The sequence below is a fragment of the Chlorocebus sabaeus genome, chromosome 11, assembly GCF_047675955.1.
Source record: "Chlorocebus sabaeus isolate Y175 chromosome 11, mChlSab1.0.hap1, whole genome shotgun sequence".
Lineage (NCBI taxonomy): Eukaryota > Metazoa > Chordata > Mammalia > Primates > Cercopithecidae > Chlorocebus > Chlorocebus sabaeus.
In genome coordinates, this window is record NC_132914.1 from 57,452,871 (window position 1) to 57,478,938 (window position 26,068).

Genomic DNA, 26,068 nt, shown 5'->3' on the forward strand with positions numbered 1-26,068 from the left:
GGCGGCTGAGTGCCAGTGGGATACTCTGTGGTTGCTAAGCCTGAGGTGGGTATCACTGCTGACTCCTAGAGATTCTACAGAGACTCCTCTTCTTCATTCGCTAGAAGCATTGTTACCATCAGTAAGGTTAAATGGATTGCCTGCTTCCCGGCTGAAGTTAGATGACTCACACTAGTTACTTGAATTTAATTTGTCTATATTTCATGTGGATAAAGATCACAGTGTCATAGCTCTTTAGAGATACATCTCTCAATATAAACATAGTCTTTCTCTTTCTTGCCTCCCTCACATGATTTTTTCATGATGTTTTCTAAATATCCCTCTTGTTAAAATAAATTAAGTCAGGCATAGTGGCTCATGCCTGAAATCCCAGCACTTTGGGAGGGCAAGGCATAAAGAAAACTTGAGCCCAGAAGTTTAAGACCAACCTAGGCAATATAGGGAGACACTATGTCTATAAAATTTTTAAAAAAATATAAGCATGTGACACACACCTATAGTCCCAGCAACTCAGAAAGCTGAAGTGGGAGGATCACTTGAGCCTGGGAGTCCCAGGCTGCAGTGAGTCAAGATTGTTCCATTGCACTCCAGTCTGGGTGACAGAGCAAGACCCTGTCTCAAAAAATAAATAAAATAAAATAAAATGAGACAAATCAAAGGGTCCTATTTTTTTCAGAGTAAAAATCAGAGGTCTTCCAAGATCTGTGCATCCACAATCAATCGTTTTGGGTGACATCACGTCTTGCTACCTTGTTCCCTCTATAACCTTCTCACTTCTCTCTGAGGATGCCAAACATCACCCGTTTCTAGGCATTCCCACCCAAATTTCTCTCTCCTAAAAACATACTTCTACCAGATGTCTACTGTGGCTCCTGTCTTCACCTCCTCATCTCCTTTAAGCCACAATTCAAATGTCAGCTTTTCAAAGAGGCCTGCTCAGGTTACACCATTTGGATTACAACTCCCAATGCCTACCTGTAGTCTCAGGTGTCTTTCCCTTGCTTTATTTTTTAAATTTATGCATTGTTTTTAGTCTATTCTCACACTGCTATAAATAACTACCTGAGACTGGGTAATTTATGAAGAAAGAGGTTTAATTGACTCACATTTCTGCAAGCTGTACAGCAGCATGGTTGGGAGGCCTCAGGAAACTTAAACCATGGTAGAAGGCAAAGGTGAAGCAAGCACATCTTACCATGGCAGAGCAAGGGAGGAACTGCCACACACTGTTAAACTATCAAATCTTGTGAGAACTCACTCAGTGTCATGAGAACAGCATGGAGGATACTGCCCCTGTGATCCAATCACCTCCCACCATGTCCCCACATTCCCACCATCTGAGGATTGCAATTCCAGATGAGACTTGGGTGGGGACACAGAGCCAAACCATATTATGCATGCTATGTTATTCCATAATTAACATGTCCTTATACAAATAAGATTTCACACTAGGTTTTTAAAATTTTTAATAGACTTTACTTTTAAAAATAGTTTTGGATTTACAAAAAAATTGAGAAGATAGTTCAGGGAGTTCCCATATACCTATACCCCACACAACCCCACACAGTTTTCCCCAGCAATATCTTACATTAGTTTGGTGCATTTGTTACAATTTATGAGACAATATTAATACATTAAGATTAACTGAAGCATACATTTTATTTAGATTTCCTTAGTTTTTACTAATGTCATTTTCCTTATCTAGCATCCCATGAAAGATACCACATTACATTGAGTTGTCATGTTTCTTTTGGCTTCTCTTGGCTATGACGGTTTCTCAGACTTGTCTTGTTTTTGATGACGTTAACAGTTTTGAGAAATATTGGTTAGGTATTTTGTAGAATGCCCTTCTACTGGAATTGCTCTGAAGATTTTCTTATGATTAAACCAGGGTTATGGGTTTTGTGGAGGAAGCTCACAGAGTACCATCTTCACTATACCATACCAAGGGTATATACTACCATAATGATGAATCACTGTTATTAATCTTGATCTCTTGACTGAGGTAGCATTTGTTTGTTTTCTCCACTGTAAAATTTCTCTTTTCCTTTTCCCCTTTTTATACTGTACCCTTTGAAGGAAGTTATTAGGCACAGCTCCCCCTTGTGGAATAAAAAGCTATGATTCATCCTTGAGGGTGTTATATCTACATAAATTATTTAAAATACTTTTATACCAGAAATGTATTTATTCTCTCATTTATTTATTTCTCCTCACATTTACTTACGCCAGTTACAACCCAAGGATGTTTATTTTATACTTTGGATTGTAACCCAATAATGCTTTATTGCTCAAAATGTTCTCATTTTGGCCATTAGAGCTCTTTCAGTTGGTTCCTGTGTCCTTTTGGAAAATCTCCAACATTGTGGGTGTTTGTTTCATTTTGCTTTGTTCTGTTCGAGCTTATTCTCTACACAAGATGATCCAAGCTCCTTGTTCCTTTTATTGGAGAATGGAATTAGACACCAAAACCTGTTGCTACCAGCGTATTGATGCTTCTAGGTCCTCTTGGCTAACAGAATATGAAATATATTTATGTACACTGTTTTAGTCGGGGTTCTTCAGAACCAATAGGATACATACACATACATATACACACACAAATGTGTATATGAGATTTACTATAGAAAGTGGTTCACATAGTTATAGAGGCTAAGATGTGCCACAGTCTGCAATCTCTAAACTGGAGAACAAGGAAAGTGGGTAGTGTGATTCAGCCCAAAGACCTGAGAACTGGGGCCCACAGGTGTAAAATCTGACCAAAATCTGAAAGCCTGAGAACCAGCAACACCAATGTCACAGTACAGAAGAAGATGAAAGTCTCAGCTCAAAAATCCCTTCCTCTGCCTGTTTTGTCTCTTCAGGTCCCCACCCTATTGGATGATTAGTGAGGGTGATGTTCTGTACTCAGTCTATGATTCAAATGGTAATGTCTTCTAGAAATACTCACAGATACACTCATAAATAGCATTTTGCCTGCTCTCTGGACATTCCTTAGTCCAGTCAAGCTGACACATAAAATTAACCAGTGCATGTAACCCATGTACATCTACTTATCGATACATATTTCTATATGTAACCATTTGCATTTATATTACTAAAAATGAGATCATAGTCATATCTCAAACTTTAATCCGTTACCACATGAATCATACTGGTCTCCTCTCCTTGCACGTCTGAAAATTCCCACTCCAGCAATAAGAACTTGGTTTCAGCCACTTGTTATCTGTTTATTTACTTTTCAGTATACATGTAGAGTGATTTCAAAGTTGTTCATCTGTGCCCTTATGGGAAAAAAAAAAAAATGATTAACTCAAATGTAGTGCTGAAGTATAGTTCCTTTTGCCTTTAGTCTTACAGTCCACTCATTTCCAAAACTTTTCCCTATTCAATTGAGTTAGTATCTTTGTAGTACAATTAGATTGTTTTGTCACGTTCTGCATTCCATCTTGAGATCCTCTTACCTGCTAAATGATTTTTAAAGTTTGCATATATTAACATTCCTCTTTGTCCTGGAAAGCTCTATGAGTTTTGACAAATGCATAGTTATATATTTACAATTACAATATAATACAAAATAATTTCCCCACTATAGGAGATCACTTGTCCCTTTTTTAGCCCTACCCTTTTCTCCTCCAGCCCCAGGCAATGACTGATATTGTGAGTCTGTATAGTTTTGTCTTTACCAGAGTGTCATATAAATGGAATCATGCAGTATGTAGCCCTTTCAGACTTTTTTTTCCACTTAGTAATACATATTTAAGGTTCATGTATGTATTTTTGTGGCTTCATAGCTAATTTATTTTTATTGTCAAATAATATTCCAATACATGGCTATACCACAGTTTATCTATTCTCCTATTGCAGGCCATTTTGATGATTATGAAAAATCACCTTCTAGATTTTGGTGATTATGAAAAAAAACTGTTAAAATCATTTGTGTGCATGTTTTTCTATAGACATGTTTTAAATCAGTTGTATAAATGTCTAGGAAAAAATTACTGGACATATAGTAAGCTTTGTTCAACTTTGAAAGAAATTGCCAAAATGTCTTCCAAAGTAGCAGTATGATTTTTCTTTCCCACCAGCAATAAATGACAATATCTGTCACTCGATATCTTGGCCAGTATGTGGTATTGTCAGTTTTTTGGAATTTAGCCATTCTAATAGGTGTGTACTGGAATGTCATTATTGTTTCGATTTGCAATTCCCTAATGGAAAATGATGTTGAGTATTCTTTTATATCCTTATTTTCTATCTGTTTATCTTTTTTATTGCAGTGCCTCTGGATTTCTGGCCCATTTTTAAATTAGGTTGCTTGCTTTTTTATTTTTGAGTTTTAAGTGTTTGTATATTTCAGACACACATTCTTTATCAGATCTGTATTTTCCAAATATTTTTTCCTAGTATTATCTTTTTGTTCTCTTAACAATGTCTTTCATAAAGCAAAATTTTTTATTTTAATTAAGTCTTTCATTAGTTTTTCTTTCACAAATTGGGCCTTTTGTGTTATCATAAAAAATTTCCATAACCAATGTCACTGAGATATTTTCTTATTTTCTTCTAGAAGTTTTATAGTTTAACATTTAGTCTGCAAGGTATTTCGAGCTAAATTTTGTGAAAAGTGTATAGTCTGTGTCTAGATGTCCCTCTCCCCTTTTTCATACAGACATTCAATTATCTGAACGTGCAATCTTTTCTTCGTTGAATTGCTTTTGCTCTTTCTTCAAATATCAGTTGAGCACATTCATTTTGGTATATTTCTTGGGTTTTATTCTCACTGATTTATCTATGGGCTTTTTTTTTTTTTTTCTTTGACAGATTCTCCCTCTGTTGCCCAGGCTGGAATGCAGTGGGCAACAGAGTTGTCTCACTGCAACCTGCAAGCTCTGCCACCCGGATTGAAGTAATTCTCCTACCTAAGCCTCCTGAGTAGCTGGGACTACAGGTGTGTGCCACCACTTCTTGCTATGTGCCTATTTTTGGTTGTTGTTGTTGATACCAATCTCTTTTGATTATTGTAGCTTTAGAGTAGGTCGTGAAATCAACTAGTGTTAAGTCTCTCAGTATTAGGTCGGTTGTTCTAGATCTTTTGATTTTCCATGTAAACTTTAGAATGAGCTCGTGAATATTTATAAATAGCCTGCTGAAATTTTTGTTGGGATTGCATTGACTCTATAGATAAAATTGGGAAGAACTGACATTCAACAATATTGAATCTGGTGGCATATTTACATAAAATATCCTTCCATTTGTTAGATCTGCACTGATCTCTTTCATCGAAGTTTGGTAGTTTTCCACATGCAGCTTCTCTATGTATTTGGTGCTGTTGTAAATGGTATTTTTAAATATTGAACTGACGTTTCTTGTTCTTTAACATGTTTTACTTTTGTTGAAATGTTTTGTTGTTGAAAGCTTTACGTACTGTATTAGATAATAAGAATGGCAGTATATGGCCGTTTGTGTGAGGTTTTATGTTATTTTGGCTAGCAGTTGTACTATGTTCAACATTTGCTTTAGCTATATGTTCCAGAGACTTCATATTCTATCAGATTCTTTTTTTTTATTCTCTACTGTCTTTGGACTTCCCTAAAAACTCATATGTAAATAGAATCTGTGCCTTGCAGTTTTTTAACTGTACTCCACTATTACTATTACTGTACACACTAGTACCCTGTTGATGTGGTGGTAGCATGTATATTAAAGGAATCCTTCTATAATCTTAGAATGGCATCTTAGTCCTTTACTAGACCTGTGTTCCTGGGCTGGGATCTACACCAGTATTTCCTAGCTCTGTTCTCCTCTTTCAGGTAAGACAGAAATGCTAGATGGGAATGAAGTTCCCTTGGGTAAACGCCGCTCCTGTTGGGTGTGATAAAACTCTGGGAAGCTCTTTTTCCCAGGATAGTAGGTCTTTGTTATAGAGAATGCCCTAGGCATTTTTTTTTTTTATTTGATGAGTTTAATGCTCAATGGTAGCAAGTTATTGTACATGATGACCCATTGCCACAAAATAGATATGTTTGCTGATAGGATCACATATTCAGATTGTCTGCATATGGCACTATCATCCCCGGGTAGAAGGCACAAAGCAGTTAAGCCATGAAGTCTTAATACACAGACATCATGATTCTGCCCTAATGAGAAAAGTGCTCTTTCTATGAAAGATGATCTCTCTCCTCTTCCTTTATTAGTACAATAACAGAGAGTGCAAAGGCAAAACAGCATCATAAATATGGTAGAACCATGATTGCGCACAAGAGAGACAAATGAACAAAGAACATAGAACTCATATCAGAAAGACATTATCAGAAAGGTGAGGAGTCACCTGGAGAGAAAAGCCAGTCCCCAGAAAAAAAAACATGAGAAACAGCCATTTAGCAAAGCCTCAATAAAATATATTTATAAATATGTACATTTGAAAGTGAACTAAACAACTGCATAAGCAGAAACCAAGTTCGGTCCAACCCTTCTAAAGAAAGAAAAAAACAAGTTTCAGCAAAGACAATCATGAGACAAGAATTATCTACCATGCATAGAAGATTAGCTGACCAAGGGCAGCACTCCCTTGTAACCACCACTCAGCTTATTTCTGAGTGATTATTTTTTCCTCTCTCTGTCAGAGTTCATTCTTGCTTCAAGATCTTTGCATCTGTAATTTCCTTCTGAGAATCTGTTTCCCCCAGATATCTGAGTCATTTGATCCCTCACTTCCTGTAACTCTCTGCTCGAAAGTCATATTCTTATAGAGGCTTTTGCTTATTAACTTTTATATAATAAGTTCTTAATATCACCATCACCAGCAGGCTGGCATTCCCTCCTTACCCCTTTAACTCCTTATTATTGTGCTTCTTTCTATATTATGTTTATAAATATTTTCTAGTGGTTTTTGGATTATTATCTGCTTCCTCCATTTGAATTAGAAACATGATGGTAGACTTAGCTTTGTTAGTTCATGTAACCCTGGTACCTGAAATAAACCTTTGCACATAGTAGCATCTCAATAAATATTTGTTAAATTAATTTCAAGAATATTATGGGTCATTAAGTTTTAAGTTTTTCTTTAGCAAATACTTCATCTTCTCTTTAACATTTAAATTGCTTTGTTTTCGTCTGTTTAAGTTTCAGTGGTTGTATTACTCATTTTTAGCAGTTCTATTTTATGAGTCTCCAAATACGCTGTGTCTTCTCTGAGTGTCTTGCTTCCTAACTTCCCTGGGTTAATTAATGATCTTCTGTGATCTGACAACCCCCTGTGCAGATCTCTACTAAAGCACTAATCACACTGATTTATAGGTGCCTACAAGCCCTTAAGCCGCACCTTTGCAAAGACATCTGTATTTTGTCTTTCCATCATTAATGTCATTATTCAACAGTCATTGAATGCCAGTCAACTATGTCTTGTATGCAATATCAGGTGCTAATGGAAAAAAAAAGTTAATCATGGTTATTGCTCTTAATAATTGGTTGTCTAGAACAAGAATTTGGCAGTGAGTAAAAGTAAGAATAGTAGTAATAATAATTTTAATATTAACACTAATATAATAGTAATAAGGAAGAAGGAAAAGAATTATCTCTGTCACCCTTTAATGAGAACGACTATTTGCCATGTACTGTGCAAATCCATTTCCATGCATTATTTTTGCGGAATGAATGGGAGGATGAATGAATGCTTCATCTACTTGAATTAACAATTATGATTGCATCCTGCCATGGGGAAAGCTTTTACGGTCCTCATGAATGATGGTGTTTAGTTGCATTTGTAATCCCTCTGTACTACCAGAAAAACCTATTTGAAGAAGAGCATGGAACTGGGTGGTCTGTCTATGGAGAAGAGACTTCAGAATCACCTCAACCGTGGAATCTTCTCAGGCTCTCCTTTCATACATCTGTCCACTTCTTACTTCCTTCTAACATTTCTGTAGCTCAAGACTCTCCACTTTTGGCCACTATGACTTATTTCTGGAATTTGTATTTGTTTTTGTATATAGAGGAGTCTCATATCTATCCTTTTTTATTTTACCATCTGTACTTTAAAACTTCTCAATATTCATGACTATCTCTCTAGCTCTGATATGTTGCCGCTACAAATACTTTCTTTCACCCTAGACATAAAGTCCACTCAGCTTACTACCCTTTTTTGGTTTCTCTTACTAAACTTACACAGTAAGGCAGGCTTTTCCAGGTTTTCAAATGCCATTCCTTACCAAGAAGTCTTAATATCAGACAAAGCACTTTTATTTGTGTCTAAAATGCCTCAACTAATAGACTATTGGAATTATCTTTCTAATGAGAATTGTGTAAGCTTGATTTGTGATTAACAACTGGTACAATTTACTCTGTTTCTCTCCTAGTATTCTAGAATCCTTTACCCATTTACGACTTCCAATATAATAATTTATTTGTTCTCATTTTGACCAAAAAAAAAAAAATTAAGAAATTTCAGGCAAGCATCTGGAAATATATACACTGTTTTATTCTTGGGATAATATAGTAAGTATAGCATTTCAAATTTTATATTTAAATGTATACAGTATGTTGATATGTCCCTTTTTTCTACTTTGGATCAAAAATGAAAAATTGACATTCTTCAAATTTAAATGTTATTATTTTCTGTTTGTCTCCCAAGTATCCTTAGTCAAGAGTTGTAGAAGCTTTATTTTGTCCTGTAACTCTCTTCTATATTGTTTCAGACTAGGAAACAAATCTACATCATGTTCAATGGGATTGCTTTCTACAACAAATCACTCTACTAGCTCAGTGAGTTTTCTCTTTAAGCATTTCCCACTAAGCTCTAGATTTTTATATTAAAGATCCTAATTTGGTTTTCTAGTTCACTGTCTTACTGACTAAATATATTTGTGCAGCAAGTGCTTTTATCATAGCCTCTTGCTTAAGTCTGAAGCTTTTTTCCCTTTTTTCATAAAGGGCTAAATTTGCTGACTGCATTCCCCATGATTTGTTTTCATAAACAGGCTAACATACAAAGGTCAACAGTGAGAGTCTAACAACCTGAAATTGAGCACATGATTATCATTTAATGTGCCTCTTTTCCACTGATTCAGGGATGAAATAAATCAACCTTGGAGAGAGGATAAAAATTATTTGATTTTACCTTATAGAGAAAATGAGTTTGCTAAAAAGCTTGAGACCTGAATCCTTTTTGCCCTTAGAATGAATTATAGATGGCCAGAGAATCTCCATTCTACCCCCCACCCCCACCATAGAGAAACACAATAGTTACTTCCTATAAAAACAAGTATTTTAAAAGAAAAAAAAATGCTTGGTGTGGTGGCTCACACCTGTAATCCCAGTACTCTGGGAGGCTGAGCTGGGTGGATCACTTGAGGCCAGGAGTTCAAGACCAGCCTGGCCAACATAATAAAACTCCATCTTTACAAAAACTACAACAAAAAATAGCGGGCTTGGTGGCATGTGCCTGTAATCCCAGCTACTCAGGAGGCTGAGGCAAGAGAATCACTTGAACCTGGGAGGCGGGGCTTGCAGTGAGTTGAGATCGCACCATTGCAGGACAGAGAGAGACTCCGTCTCAAAAATATAAAACAAAAAACAAAACCCAAAAAAGACTTAAAGAAAAAATTAAGAGTTGGGAAGAGATGAAAAATGCATCATCATTTGGTCTGTCTTTAGCCTAGGAACATAGCATTGAAGTCAGTAAAGCAGACTGCCCTGTGCTGTTGTGTCATTTTGCTTGAATCGTGGTCCAGAGGGACCATTGCTCAGAATTAAGGGGCCATCCATTTTCAATGACTGTTGATTACTTTGTTGCTCTCTTGAGAACTTCCAATTACAATGTCAGCTAACAGGTAAGCTTCAATTCACTGGGATCTCTCTTAAGGCCTGTCTGATGCTCTCAACAAGCTGTTAAGCAGATACCCCCTATTATGATTTTAGGCCACTACTGCTCTCACACAGATTTAATTCAAACGTATGGAACCTGAGAGTACAGGATCTGTGTCAATTGTCAAGGAACATTTATATTACTCAGTCTTGATAAAAACAGATATTCTAATGATCAATGGAAATGTTAACATTTATTACAGGCCAAACACTGTCCAAAGCAGAGCTGATTTGGATTCTTCTCTAGTTAGGGTATTAAATATGGTTAATTATGGTTAAATTAAATGCAGCTAACAGCAATAATAGCTAACATTGCCAAAGTACTATTCTAATAAACATTTTGGTGTATTCACTTTTTTAATCCTCATATTAATGTTTTCAGTAGTTACTGTTATCCCCATTTTACTGATGAGGGCAGTGAGGCATAGAGAGAGTTGGTGTCCCCAACTCTACATGATTAGAGGGTGGCAGAGGCAGAATTTAAAACCAGCTAGTCTAGTACCAGAATTCTTGTTCCTAACACCACCACCAAGCTATTGATTGAGGAGTGATAGTGTCCATCCTAAAGAAGGCCAGTCAATACATTTGTTCTCTTCCCATTTTCTTTTATCTTTCTGAACCCTCTAAAATGATGCCTTTGTTTAATTAATTGACTCAGTAAATATTTGCCGAGTGCCTCCAATTTACCAAACGCTTTTCTCCTGCCAGGGATGATGTGGTGACTAAGACAAATATATGAATATCACAGGAATAGACATCACTCTACAAGTGCCCATATTTTTATTTTCATGAGTGGCACTGGCACTCATGGAGTGATGTCTTTCTGTCCTAATCATTTTACCCCCAGCCCAGACACTGCAGTCAGAGTACAAGCTGAAAACCGGGCACATGATTTCAGTTCTGCAGCTCCATTTTCACATAAGTAAGATGAAGATAATAATAGTGCTTGCCTCCTTGGGTTGTGAATCATTAATGAGTTAATTTATGCAAAGTACTTAGAACCATGCCTGACATGTAAAAAGGGCTCCCTTGTTCTATTGTTTATCCTCCCTGTCCCCCTCCCCTGCCCCATACCCTGAGTGCTGTTCACATGTGATTTCCTCAGTAATTATTTGTTGACTAGTTGGATCACAAAAAAGAGCTACTCTTAGGACTTCTAAAGATAATGCTATTCTTTGAAAGCTCTTTCTCCTAGTCTAATTTGCTTTGATTTTTATTTCCTTTAACACATAATGCTGAGCCCAGTCCTTACATTTGCGAAGGTCTGCCTTTGGCCTTTATACAGTGTTAGTAAAAAGTAAGCTTTCATCATTAGTCAACTAATGAATAAGAGTTCAGCCATTGCTGGAGAGACTTGAACTCAGAAGGGAAAAAGGTTACTCTTTTTTTCATTGTAATGAACTTATTTATATGAGAATAGACCATTATGTCTTTGGTATGAAATCTGGGACTTTTGAATAGCTTCTTGAATTTTATTTCTTTTCTTTCTTTTAAATAAACCATTATCAGCCTTTTATTCATTACTCATTCTTTTTGCAAAATAATATGTTTTTTTTCCTTATATCGAAGACAACCCAGTTTCAGGCTTGTTTTTTGCTGTTAGCAAGACCACATTGCCCTTGCCAGAGAGTTTGGTGGGACATATTTAAAGTTGAGTTAAATTAGTTCATTGTAAAAACCCCCCAAAGTTGAAAGAACTCAATATAAAAATTCCATCCAAATCTCCTCTAGGAATGTTAATTGCAAGGCAAGCTCTCAAGGGGTCCATCTGCATTTATATCTAGTACCAAGAAACAGAGCTTTGCTAACTGGTAAGTCTTCTATGACTGTAATGCTTTCACACCGGACTTGAAGCAAAATATGAATCAGCTGATAAACGTGAAAAATTTCAGTAAGGCATTTAAAATTGAGCAGAAAACAAATTTTCTGGCAGATTATGCCACGAGCATATTCATTTAATCAAACATTTATTATACATCTTCTAGGCAACATTTCAGGCATTGTGCTAGGTGCTGACATAAAAGATGATGATCATATATCTTCTGTTTTAAAGGAGTTCTCAGAAAAGTAGGCGAAAGTGAATAGGCAAGTTGATTGTTTTACTTTTTATTGAGGAAATGATAGCAACAGAGATATATACAAAATGCTGTGGAAGCACCTAATCAGCCTGATGGTGAGAGAAAGATGAGGAAAACTTCTTGGAGGAAATAATGCCAAAGCTAAATATTACAGGATGATGAGGGTTATCTATACCAAAGGTCGAATAAAAGCATTCTAGGCATGAAAATAACATGAGCAAAGACATGGGACTAAGAACTAGCATAGCATGTCTATGACTTTGCAAGTAGTTCTGTGTCACTTGAGTATAAAATACAAGATAAAATGGCATGAAGGGTTAAAGTATGGTAACTTTTCACTTTTCTGTCCTGTTAAGGAGACTTAGTTTTAACCTCAGGCTATGTGGGGCTGTTGAGGTTTTAAACCTGGGAATGACCTGATCAAATTTGCATCTACATAGATCGTTCCATGAATTGTGTGGAGACTGCATTTGACAGGCCCAGTATTGAATATAGGTGGGGTCAATAGGAGGCTGTAGTTGCGAGAGATGATAAGAGCTTGACATCAGGCTGTGTGATAAAGCTGGAAGCGGAGAAATGTAAAAGTATTTAGGACCTGAAACAACAGGTCTGTTTGCATGTGCTTGTTTGGATTTGGGGGATGATAAATCAAGGCTGAATACAAAATTGATCATTTTCATGGTTAAATAAATAAGAAAATTAAATATTTTAAATGAATTTCTTCTCAGATAAGTTTACTGAGCATATTCCTAAACAGTACCCTAGCAAAACAAAACAAAAAGAAAACAATGCAATACATATGTCATAATAAACCGAATACAATTGCAGAATAGTCTTTACTTTGGGCTCTAAAATAAGTGAAAGGAGACAAACTGAATACTCATTTTATGAAAGAGTTTAAATGGCAGGAAAAAAGCCATTTTGTACAAATACACATCAATGTATCCTTGGATAATTCAAACCAATACATGAATTAGATGAGTTTTCCCTGCCAATTGTCTTAATGAATGATGCTATGAAGCCAGAATGTCTAGTCTTGGTTCCTTATTTCTGCTGCATTGATGAACCATAGAAAACTAAAGCAACATACATAATTGTGATCCAATTTCCTGATAATTGCAGAGTCTAAGTTTAACAGTTTGTTTACTATTGGAGTTGTAAACCAAAAGTATCAGAGACAGATCTCAATCAATTTAGAAGTTTATTTTGCCAAGATCAAGGACATGCCCATGACAGACTCAGGAGGTCCCGAGAACATGTGCTCAAGGTGGTCCGGTTACAGCTTGGTTTTATACGTTTTAGGGAGACACAGTACATCAATCAATACATGTAAGCTATACATTGGTTCAGTCTGGAAAGGCAAGACAACTCAAAGCCGGATGGAGGGCTTCTAGGTCATAGGTAGCTTCCAAGATTTTCTGATTGGCAATTGCCTGAAAGAGTTTATCTAAAGACCTGGAATCAATAGAAGGGGGTTCCTTGGTTAAGATAAGAGGCTGTGAAGACCAAGGTTTATATTTTGTAAAAGAAGTCTCCAGGTAGCAGGTTTCAAAAATAATAGATTGTCCTAAGGTCTCTTTTAATGTTAATACTGGTCAGTTGTGCCTGAATTCCAAAGAGAGGAGGGCATAATGAGGTATGTCTGACCACCCATTTCCATCACGACCCAAACTTGTGTTTCACGTTAACTTTGGAATGCCCTTAGCTTAGAAGAGGGGTCCATACAGTTGGCTGATGGGGCTTAGAATTTTATTTTTGACTTACAGTGTTCACAGTTTTTGCTGATGCTCCAAGTCTAGCTAAATTAGATGCTGTTTTAGTTGGGTCGAGGTTTCCAATTGTGTATTATTTTCTCCTAATAAAAGGAAACTTAATATCTTTTATTTTCAGTCTAGGTACAGTTGATATTTATTTCATTCATTCCTTATAAAGATACCAATAATACCTCTATTATACAGAAAAGTAAATGGAAGCCAGAGACATTATTAGAGTGAGAAGTGAAGAAAAGGAGATTTCACTCGAAGTCTCTTAGGAGTGTACATGACCTTCTGACACTGCATCTAATAACTTTGCATGTTCTAATCCTTGGGCAGAGAGAACAAGAGACCAATGATCTCCAGTCACTTTTCTGTTGTTATAATTTATCACTCAGCTTCCCCCCACCATCTTTTTATCAAATAAATATATTTGTTCAAATTAAGAAGAAAACAGTATAGGAACTAAAGTGTATTCAGTACTTACTATGCATCTTATGCATGAGTTACAAAGGCTTTTGAGTCATATGAATTTGAGTTTAATTACAGATTGTCCTCTTTACTAGGTGTGTAGCTCCAGGCAATCACTTAAACTCTCTGACTCAAGCCTTCTCACCATAAAATCAAGTTTTGTAAAGACTTAATACAATATTCTAAAAAATATTGTATACAATAGGTAGCTTCTAATATTACTTGTTTAAACCTTTTACCTAGGTTATTTCACATATGTAAGTCTGTGAATCAATACGATGAGGTACTTAAACAAATTATTTAAACAAGATGAGGTATTTAAACAAATTATTTAAATAATGTTAAAAAATTGTCAACATTATCAGAATGAAGCAGAAGCAAAATTTAAATGTCAAATTAATTCTAAAAAGGTATATTCTTTCTATTGCAACATTAGAATGCATTTATTATAAATAGTAGATCATATTCATAAAATGTTTACTTCAGTGAAATATTTTGTGTATATATTTTTAATTTAATTCTAAAAACAGTCTTTTGAGGTAAGCAGGATTTTGTCCCTACTTTTCCCAATGTCACACGTTAAGAAAGTATTGGACAACTCAATATTCTAGACACACTATTAAATAGATATATGCTTTAAAACAGATTTTTCTGTAATCAATCTATTTTGTCAAAATCACAGCTAAAATTTGTTGCACAAGTGTCTATGACTATACATACTTGGCCCAATTCAGAACATTAGCTGCAAGCATCATAGCCTGGTTCCAATCTATTAAAGCAGCAAAATAAATTTATGGGAAGAATATTGAGTAATTCAGTTTCACTGAGAAGGCTAAAGCAATGGAAAGTTTTCAATATCCACAGTTAAACATGATGAAACCAGTTCAGTGAGGACCCTGCTGTCATACTGCCAAGCCCTGGACTGCATATCTGAGGCCCAGCCGCCTCCTGCACTGCACACCAGCTCCAATGGCAGCACCCTTCTCTTATGCCCTGGAAAAAGTTTGCATTGCCTCTGAGGCTGCCAGTGCTGGCCTCCAGGTTGTTTCTCCAGGAGCTTCTGGCCAGCTTTGGAGGAAGCGGCAAGGCAAGTATCAGGCAATTTCAGATTCTATTGTGTGAGGTGGGCTCTGTCTACCTCCATCCTCAAACAAAGGAAAAGAATTGAGATTTTGAGAAGCAGTTATTTCTCACAAAAGAGGTAAATATCTACCCCACTGCATCAGCAGCAATGATCAGGCAACCCAACTCTCACCTTAAATTTGTGCTCACCAGGCCATTTTGTAATATATTTGGCAGTACTTGGAGTTTAAAAAAAAAAAAAAAAAGCCAAGTTAATAATGAATGAATGAAATCATTTTACAGTATGCATTTTAAAAATAATCGATCTTGTGTACATTATGCTTTGTTTCTTTTTTATATAACCTGAGAATTTTGAAAATAATTGTTACTCAGTATCAACTAATCTTAAAATATTGATGAGTAATATGCATAAGGTAAATGTATTATTAGTTAGCCAAATGACTCATGAGATTTGAAGAGTTTAATAACAAAGGAGTTATTAAAAGTTGATCATCCTATTTCAACACCATCATTTTTCAAATAAGCATAAAAAGGCCAAGAAACACAAAGTGAATTTTCTTAAATGTGAGAGACAAAACAAGAAGTTTATTTCTCTTTGTATATAGATGCTTCTTTTAAAATTATTAAAGTTTTAGATTCAGGAGGTACATGGGCAGATTTGTTACATGGATATATTGAGTAATGCTAAAATTTGGGCTTCTATCAAACCTGTCACCCAAATAGTGAACATAGGACCCAATAGGTAGTTTTTCAGCACTTTCCCGCTCTGTCTTTATTTTGGAGTTGCTAGTGAGCATAACAAAGTCCCTTTGAATTCTAGTTTTAAATAATGATCTTAATTTTATTAGCTTCATAAATCTAATATACATATATACATACATATTAAGTATTAGCTTATATTAGCTTCATAAATCTAATATACATATATACAAGATATTAAGATCGGTGAACCTTGCCTTAATATTGTCTTGAGTCTACTAAGGGCATTGGTAGTCATCCCTCATCCTCACTCAACTACTTTCATAACTATAATAGTTTAGTTTTACAGAGACACTGAAAATGGTTATGTTGATTATTCCACAAATCTATCTCTTCAGTAGATTCTCAAGAAGCTTTATTCTTCCATTCAAAAATCTTCAATTTTAGTGTATATCACTGGCTAGCTATGACAATTCTTCCTTTGTGTTTGGAGTTAGAATATTGAGAACATGTTATTTACACTCCAGCCTTAAGATCTCTTCCTGCATTACCAAAATATATTGATTCAGCCATCTTCATATTCCAACAGTAATCTTGTCCACAGGCATGAAGAAGCTTAATGCCCTTGGGCCAACATTAGCTCAGTTTTGCTTTTGGTCCTATGTAATGTTACTACTCTTCTTTCTTAATTCCTGCATATTTTTCATTAAACTATTCACCCAAAACTGTGGGAATGTATTACGTGCTAGACTACAGAGAGCAAATATATGATGTGCATGTTGCTATTCCTACAACTAGGTCTCAAGATGGACATCATTAATCAATCCTGTTACTTTGGGAAGTATGATTTTGATTCTTCTCAACAGTCTATCCTGGATAGATAGTACCTTGGAGTTAGATTGCAAGTTGAAAGCTACTTAAAACCTACTTGAGACCTACTTAAGATTTCTGTGCTAGGTATGGCAAACGACAAATGAAAAAATACCCTGACCACACAGAATAGTGAGAAAGACTGATCAACAAACCACTAGGTACAGTATAGTACTTAATATGTTATTATAGATTTGATCATAAAAACAACAACACTTAAGAAAAGTAGGACATGGGGAGGCAGATGTGAGGCTAACAAAGACTCTTTTCAGATAGGGTAAAGTCTGAGTTTAGTTTAGAGGAACAAGCGGAAATTGACCTGGTAAATATGGAGGTGGGTGAAGGGCACTTTATGGAGGCAGAGGCAGTGAAGTGTGTAAAGCTGATTAGCCCTGAGAGACCCTGGCTTCTCTGGAGAATACCAGCACACTTAAGAGCAACTGGGATCAGGTAGTTGTAAGGGATTTGTCAGAGTCAAGGCAATCCATCCTAAAGGAAATGGGAAGCCATTGATCGCTTTAAGATAAGAATTCCTAGTATGGAAAGGTCACCTTCCCTGATGTTTGGATGACAGAGGAAGTTAAAGTAGGACACAGTGAAACCTACAGGAAGGCTTTTGTATTAATTGAGAGAAATGATGAGTGCAATGATCATACAGAGGAGTTTTTAAAAAGTTCTAATTGATAGAACTTGATGACTCATTAGCTATATTGAGAAATGGAAAATTAGAACTCTAAGTGAGTTCTAAATATATAACCCATGGCCTTATTTATTTCCCTGAATTTCAGGATTTCTTGCACTGATTTCTTAGGCTCTAACTCCAATTACCATCACACCAATTGTTCTAAGCTCCTGGAGTTTCTGCAACCATTAAAACCTTAACATTTGACATTCTCCTACTACTTTAAGAGTCTCCCCAATCTTGAACTTAATTTGAACCCAAGACTAACCCTGAAACGCATGACCTGGTTGTCTTTTTCCTAGGTTGCCTGGTTTTGCCACTAGTCTTGAATTTTCCTACAGGCACATTTTAAAAAAAATTCAGGACTCAAATCTCTGTTCTTATTTTAGTATTGCAACTCCTAGTCTCTAACACAGTATTTTTGTGAAGACTCCTCATTCTGTCCTCTCTTGAAATTTTATCTCACTTGGTTACCACCTCATCCTGTAGTCTCAGAAAAGAACACTTCTATTGAAAGGAACAACTTCTATTAAAAAAATGAAAAGTAACTGGTCTTTACAATGCTTTTTTATTAAGGCATAAGAATGAAACAACAGATGCAAATAACTACCTAGAAAATTTGCAGGTACTATATTTTAATTTTATAAGTATAGTCTACAGATTTATAACAGTATTATAGGGAATAATGGGGAACAGTTACCATCATCTCCTGGAGACAAGCACCTTGAGGGAAATAGGCAAAACCTGTTGTTTCCATAGAGGAGAATTTATCGTCTTGTGTCAATTAGACGTTTCCTGAATTATTGACTGTAGGTTAAGATAGTTTATTTAAAACATGGCAGTGCATTTACTAGCTATTAGAAAGTAAGTAACTTACTATAGGCCTTTCCAGCCAAGTCCCTCCTAATTCCTTCATTTTCAAGTCACTAGCACACTCTAGGCAGAAGCCCTCTTATCCTAGTGCTCTGAATGCAATAATTGGGTCAATTTTTGGAAACACTGAAGCAGTTTAAGAAGACTCCTTTTTGTTCGAGACCAGACTGGCCAACATGGTGAAACCCTGTCTCTACTAAAAATACAAAAAATTAGCTGGGTGTAGAGGTGGGCGCCTGTAATCCCAGCTACTCGGGAGGCTGAGGCAGGAGAATTACTTGAACCCAGGAGGCAGAGGTTGCAGTGAGCTGAAATTGCGCCCTTGCACTCCAACCTGGGCGACAAGAGCAAGACTCTGTCTTTAAAAACAAAAACAAAAACAAAAAAAACTCCTTTTTTGAAAATAAAATCTAACATAAAGCTTAAGAGAAACAAAAGCTTGGTTTCTACTGGAGTCTCTCACATGTCTGAAATGTGCTTGTCAGATTCATTCAATGTTAAGGAATTGGTTTGTTCTCATTATTGAGAATGAAAGGCACAGCACACATCTGAATGAGCTGGATGAGGCAGATATACCCAGAAGATAAAGGTAAAGTAGAGGTTGGCTGGAAGGAGCTTGAGGAAGTAGGAAAGTATCAAGACCATCTCAGAGGAACAAACCGCTGCTTTGTAGTGTATCCAAATGATCCTCAAAATTATATTTTAAGAGGTAGTGTTCTCTATCAAACAGATCACTGAGTCAACAGGGAGAAGCCGATTCTCCTGTCAAAGTTAATTCATCAGGTGATTTATTTATTTATTTATTTTATTTTTTGAGAGACGGAGTCTCGCTCTGTCACCCAGGCTGAAGTGCAGTGGTGCCAACTTAGCTAACTACAAACTCCCGGGTTCATTGCAGTCTCCTGTCTCAGCCTCGAGAGTAACAAGCTAAAGGCGCCTGCCACAACGCCAGACTAATTTTTCTGTATTTAGTAGAGACGGGGTTTCACCATATTAGCCAGGATGGTCTCGATCTCCTGACCTCGTGATCCGCCCGCCTCAGCCTTCCAAAGTGTTGGGATTACAGGCGTGAGCCACTGCGCCTGGTTAGCTGAGTGATCTTGAGTAGTAAGTTGACAAATGTACATTTGTGTTCAGATGGCAGTATTAAAAGATTTACTAACTAAAACTTGGCTAGTCGATCTTTCAACTGCAATTCAAGAGTTGCTAATGAATTTATTTTTCCTGGAAGTCATTACAAATATGACAAATTATTTTTAACCAGGATAATTGAAATATAAATTGCAATAGGAAGAAAATTACACAATTTCTTATTACACAATTGCTTTGACTTTTATGAACTACAACGATTATTTGTATGGCATAACCAAATTGTTGATCTGTGTGTACATTTGCATGCTGAAATATGCAATATCTCTCTTCCTATTTGCTGATTTTGAATTAATATGATGTTCAGGAATGCTATACACTTATTTTTAAAATTTAGGATGGTTTGACTTTTTTTGGGTGGGAGGGTAATGTTACCATTAGCAAATGGCATAAGAATACTATATTTTGGTATAGAGAATGTTTGTGAGTAGCAAAGAAAATGCAATTAATACACTTGAACTAAGTAGAAAGCTTTCAAAGTATTTACCTCTTGATTAGAATTAATCATGACTTTTGATTTCATAAAATTTAAATATTTGTGACAAAAAATAAAGTTGTAAAAAAATCTGTCAAGTCCTACTATTTACAGTAAGATAAACAAAGGATATACTGAGGCAGAATCTTCTTTTTGAGATTAGTTGAGATTAACTGGAGGATATCCATCATGATTAATATCAATTGGCATTTAAAATAGTTACATTAATTGTACTCTTCTAAATCATCTACATGTGTGTTATGTGACTTATATTAAAGATAAGTGGAAATTTGGAAATAATTCCTTGAACAGAAATGTGAAATTTTTTTCCCAACTCAACCTGATGAACTCACCTGAGTGGAATGTTATGTCTGCAGTCAATGAAAGTGATCTATTTTGTGGGTCACAAAGTTGAATGAAAAAGATTCCCCTGGAACTATAAGTCAGACTCAACCATATTTATCACTTCATTCTTCCCTGAAAGATAGATGTTGGAGAATAAACTTACTCAACTGTAGCTATTTTACAGAATAAAATCAGGTCTTAAAGGTAGGTACATTTTACCAATATGGCATAAAGTTAATTGCCTAAATTGGGTGATACTGCTAAAATATCCTTAATCACAGACCTAATTTGTTACATATTTAATGTAAGAAATTTTAAAAGACTGATAGAAATTAATGCAAAGGATAATTTATATTGTATTGGGTAGATAAACTTTGTTTTGTTTTCATACAGGTAAAGCTAATGTATGGAAATAAAGTATCAATATTTTATTGTCTTGCTGTTGTTTGAAAGACAGATACATGGTTTGCAAGAATTCTGAATCCTGTATAATCTTTTTGAGTTTGGATAATAATAATTTGTTTTCCCTTTTGCCTTTCTGCTTTATCTTCCCTAACTATTCTTTTCTTTTTTTTTTTTTTCAATTAATACTTTAAGTTTTGAGATACATGTTCAGAATGCGCAGGTTTGTGACATAGGTATACACATGCCATGGTGGTTTGCTGCACTCATCAACCTGTCACCTACATTAGGTATTTCTTGTAATGCTATCACTCGCTTAGCCCTCCAACACTCTGACAGGCCCCAGTGTGAGATGTTCCCCTCCCTGTGTTCATGTGTTCTTATTGTTCAGCTCCCACTTAGGAGTGAGAACATGCAACGTTTGAATTTCTGTTCCTGTGTTAGTTTGCTGAGAATGATGGTTTCCAGCTTCATCCATGTCCCTGCAAAGGACATGAATTCATCCTTTTTCATGGCTGCATAGTATTCCATGGTGTGTATGTGCCACAGTTTATCCAGTCTATCATTGATGGGCATTTGGGTTGGTTCCAAGTCTTTGCTATTGTTAATAGTGATGCAGGAAACATATATGTGCCTGTGTCTTTACAGTAGAATGATTCGTAATCCTTTGGGTATATACCCAGTAATGGTATTGCTGAGTCAAATGGTATTTCTGGTTCTAGATCCTTGAGGAATCGCCACACTATCTTCCACCATGGTTTAACTAATTTACGCTCCCAGAAACAGTGTAAAAGCATTCCTATTTCTCTATATCCTCTCCAGCGTCTGTTGCTTCCTGACTTTTTAGTGATTGCCATTCTAACTAGCATGAGATGTTATCTCATTGTGGTTTTGATTTGCATTTCTCTAATGACCAGTGATAATGAGCTTTTCAACATATGTTTGTTGGCTGCATAAATGTCTTCTTTTGAGAAGTGTCTGTTCATATCCTTTGCCCACTTTTTGATGGGGTTGTTTTTTCTTGTAAATTTGTTTAAGTTCCTTGTAGATTCTGGATATTAGCCCTTTGTCAGATGGATAGATTGCAAAAGTTTTCTCCGATTCTGTAGGTGACCTGTTCATTCTCATAGTTTCTTTTGCTATGCTGAAATTCTTTAGTTTAATTAGATCTCATTTGTCAATTTTGGCTTTTGTTGCCATTGCTTTCGGTGTTTTGGTCATGAAGTCTTTGCCCATTTCCTATGTCCTGAATGGTATTGCCTAGGTTTTCTTCTAGGGGTTTTATGGTTTGAAGTCTTATATTTAAGCCTTTAGTCCACCTTGAGTTAATTTTTGTATAAAGTGTAAGGAAGAGGTCCAGTTTCAGTTTTCTGCATATGGCAAGCCAGATTTCCCAACAACATTTATTGCATAGGGAATCCTTACCCTATTGCCTGTTTTTGTCAAAGATCAGATGGTTGTAGATGTGTGGCATTATTTCTGAGGCCTCTGTTCTGTTTCATTGGTCTATATATCTGTTTTGGTACCAGCACCATGCTGTTTTGGTTACTGTAGCTATGTAGTATAGTTTGAAGTCAGGTAGTGTGATGCCTCCACTTTGTTCTTTTTGTTTAGGATTGTCTTGGCTATATGGGCTATTTTTGGTTCCATATGAAATTTAAAGTAGTTTTTTTTTTTTTTTTTTTTTTTCTAATTCTGTGAAGGAAGTCAATGACAGCTTGATGGGGATTGTATTTAATCTATAAATTACTTTGGACAGTTTGTATATTGTCAAAATATTGATTATTCCTATCCAGGAGCATGGAATGTTTTTCCATTTGTTTGTGTCCTCTCTTACTTCCTTGAGCAGTGATTTGTAGTTCTCCTTGAAGAGGTCCTATACTTCCCTTGTAAGTTGAATTCTTATGTATTTGATTCTCTTCGTAGCAATTGTGAATGGGAGTTCACTCTTGATTTGGCTCTTTGCTTGTCTTTTATTGGTGTATATGAATGCTTGTGATTTTTTCATATTGATTTTGTATCCTGAGACTTTGCTGAAGTTGCTTATCAGCTTAAGGAGGTTTGGGACTGAGACAACGGGGTTTTCTAATTATATAATCATATCATCTGCAAACAGAGACAATTTGACTTTCTCCATTCCTATGTGAATACCATTTCTTTATTTCTCTTTCCTGATTGCCCTGGCCAGAACTTCCAATACTATGTTGCATAGGAGTAGTGACAGATGGCATACTTTTCTCGTGCCGGTTTTCAAAGGGAATGCTTCCAGTTTTGCCCATTCAGTATGATATTGGCTGTGTGTTTATTATAAATATCTCTTATTATTTTGAGATATGTTCCATCAATTTATGTGTGTATGTGTCCAGGAATGTATCCATTTCTTCTAGATTTTCTAGTTTCTTTTTGCATAGAGGTGTTATAGTATTCTCTGGTGGTAGTTTGCATTTCTGTGGGATCAGTGGTGATATCCCCTTTATTGTTTATTATTGTGTCTATTTGATTCTTCTTTCTTTTCTTCTTTATTAATCTGGACAGAGGTCTATTTATTTTGTTAATCTTTTCAAAAAACCTCTTGGTTTCATTGATTTTTTTAAGGCTTTTCATGTCTCTATCTCCTTCAGTTCTGCTCTGATCTTAGTTATTTCTTGTTCTCTGCTAGCTTCTGAATGTGTTTGCTCTTGCTTATCTAGTTCTTTTAATTGTGAGGTTAGGGTGTCAATTTTAGATTTTTCCCACTTTCTCCTGTGGGCATTTGGTGCTATAAATTTCACTCTAACACTGCTTTAGCTGTATCCCAGAGATTTTGGTATGTTGTATCTTTGTTATCATTGGTTTCAAATAACTTATTTATTTCTGCCTTAATTTTGTTATTTACCCAGTAGTCATTCAGGAGCAGGTTGTTCAGTTTCCATGTAGTTGTGTGGTTTTGAGTGAGTTTCTTAATCTTGAGTTCTAATATGATTTCACTGTGGTCTGAGAGACTGTTTGTTATGATTCCCATTCTTTTGCATTTACTGAGGAGTGTTTTACTTCCAATTATGTAGCCAATTTTAGAATAAGTGCAATGTGGTGCTAAGAAGAATGTACAATCTATTGATTTGGGGTGGAGAGTTCTGCAGATGTCTATTAGGTCCACTTGGTCAAGAGCTGAGTTCAAGTCCTGAATATCCTTGTTAATTTTATGTCTTGTTTATCTGTCTAATATGATAGTGGAATGTTAAAGTCTCCTACTATTATTGTGTGGGAGTCTAAGTCACAGCTTCAGCAGACTTAAACATTCCTGCCTTCCAGCTCTGAAGAGAGCAGTGGATCTCCCAGCACAGTGCTCAAGCTCTGCTAAAGGACAAACTGACTCCTCAAGTGGTTCCCTGATTCCCATGCCTCCTGACTGGGAGACACCTCCCAGCAAGGGTTGACAGACACCTCATACAGGAGAGCTCCAGCTGGCATCTAACGGGTGCCCCTCTGGGACGAAACTTTCAAAGAAAGGAACAGGCAGCAATCTCTGCTGTTCTGCAGCCTATGCTGGTGATACCCAGGCAAACAGGGTCTGGAGTGGACCTCCAGCAAACTCCAGTAAACTTGCAGCAGAGGGTCCTGACTGTTAGAAGGAAAACTCACAAATAGAAAGGAAGAGCATCATCAACAACAAAAAGGATGTCTACACAAACACTGCATCTGAAGATCACCAACACCAAAGACCAAAGGTAGATAAATCCATGAAGATGAGGAAAACCAGCACAAAAAGGCTGAAAATTCCAAAAACCAGAATGCCTCTTCTCCTCCAAAGGATCACAACTTCTCGCCAGCAAGGGAACAAAACTGGATGGAGAATGAGTTTGATGATTTGACAGATGTAGGCTTCAGAAAGGGGGTAATAACAAACTCCTCTGAGCTAAAGGAGCATGTTCTAACCCAACTCTAGGAAGCTAAGAACCTTGAAAAAAGGTTAGACCAATTGCTAACTAGAATAACCAGTTTGGAGAACATAAATGACCTGATGAAGCTGAAAAGCACAGCATGAGAACTTCATGAAGCATACACAAGTATCAATAGCTGAATCAATCAAGCAGAAGAAATGATATCAGAGATTGATCATCAACTTAATAAAATAAAGCAAGATTACAAGATTAAAGAAAAAAGAATGAAAAGGAATGAACAAAGCCTCCAATATTTCCCATGGAGCCGTTGTGGTCAGATAAGCAGCCAGCTGCTGTTCGGACAGGGAAAGTTTGGCTGCTGTCCCTCCTGGAATAAACAGGATTATGTGAAAAGACCAAATCTATATTTGATTGGTGTACCTGAAAGTGATGGGGAGAATGGAACCAAGTTAGAAAACACTCTTCAGGATATTATGCAGGAGAACTTCTCCAACCTAGCAAGGCAGGCCAACATCAAAATCGGGAAATACAGAGAACACCACACAGATATTCCTCAAGAAGAGCAACCCCAAGACACATAATTATCAGATTCACCAAGGTTGAAATGAAGGAAAACATGTTAAGGGCAGCCAGAGAGAAAGGTCGGGTTACTCACAAAGGGAAGCCCATCAGACTGATAGCAGATCTCTCGGCAGAAACCCTACAAAGCCGAAGAGAGTGGGGGGCCAATATTCAACATCCTTAAAGAAAATAATTTTCAACATAGAATTTCATATCCAGCCAAACTAAGCTTCATAAGTGAAGGAGACATAAAATCCTTTACCGACAAGCAAATGCTGAGAGATTTTGTCACCTTACAAGAGCTCCTGAAGGAAGCATTAAATATGAAAAGAAAAACCAGTACCAGCCACTATAAATATAACCCAAAATGTAAAGACCATTGACACTATGAAGAAACTATATACATTAATGGGCAAAATAACCAGCTAACATCATAATGATAGAATCAAATTCACACATAACAATATTAACCTTAAATGTAAATGGGCTAAATGCCCCAATTAAAAGACACAGACTGGCAAATTGGATAAAGAGTCAAGACCCATTGGTGTGCTGTATTCAGGAGACCCATCTCATGTGCAAAGATACACATAGGCTTAAAATAAAGGGATGGAGAAATATTTACCAAGCAAATGGAAAGCAAAAAAAAAAAAAAAAAAAAAAAAAACCAAAACAAAAAAAACCCAGGGGTTACAATCCTAGTCTCTGATAAAGCAGAATATTCTTCCTTTTCTCCTTCCATCTTTATGCCTTTTTCTACAATGTCCCACTCTGGCTTCTCTTTCTACTTTCTTACTAATCTTGCTCTGCACATACTACATTTCCAGAGCCAATTTGTTTCCCAGAATGGAAGGGACTGCTTATCTCTAGGAGAGGAACTTTGT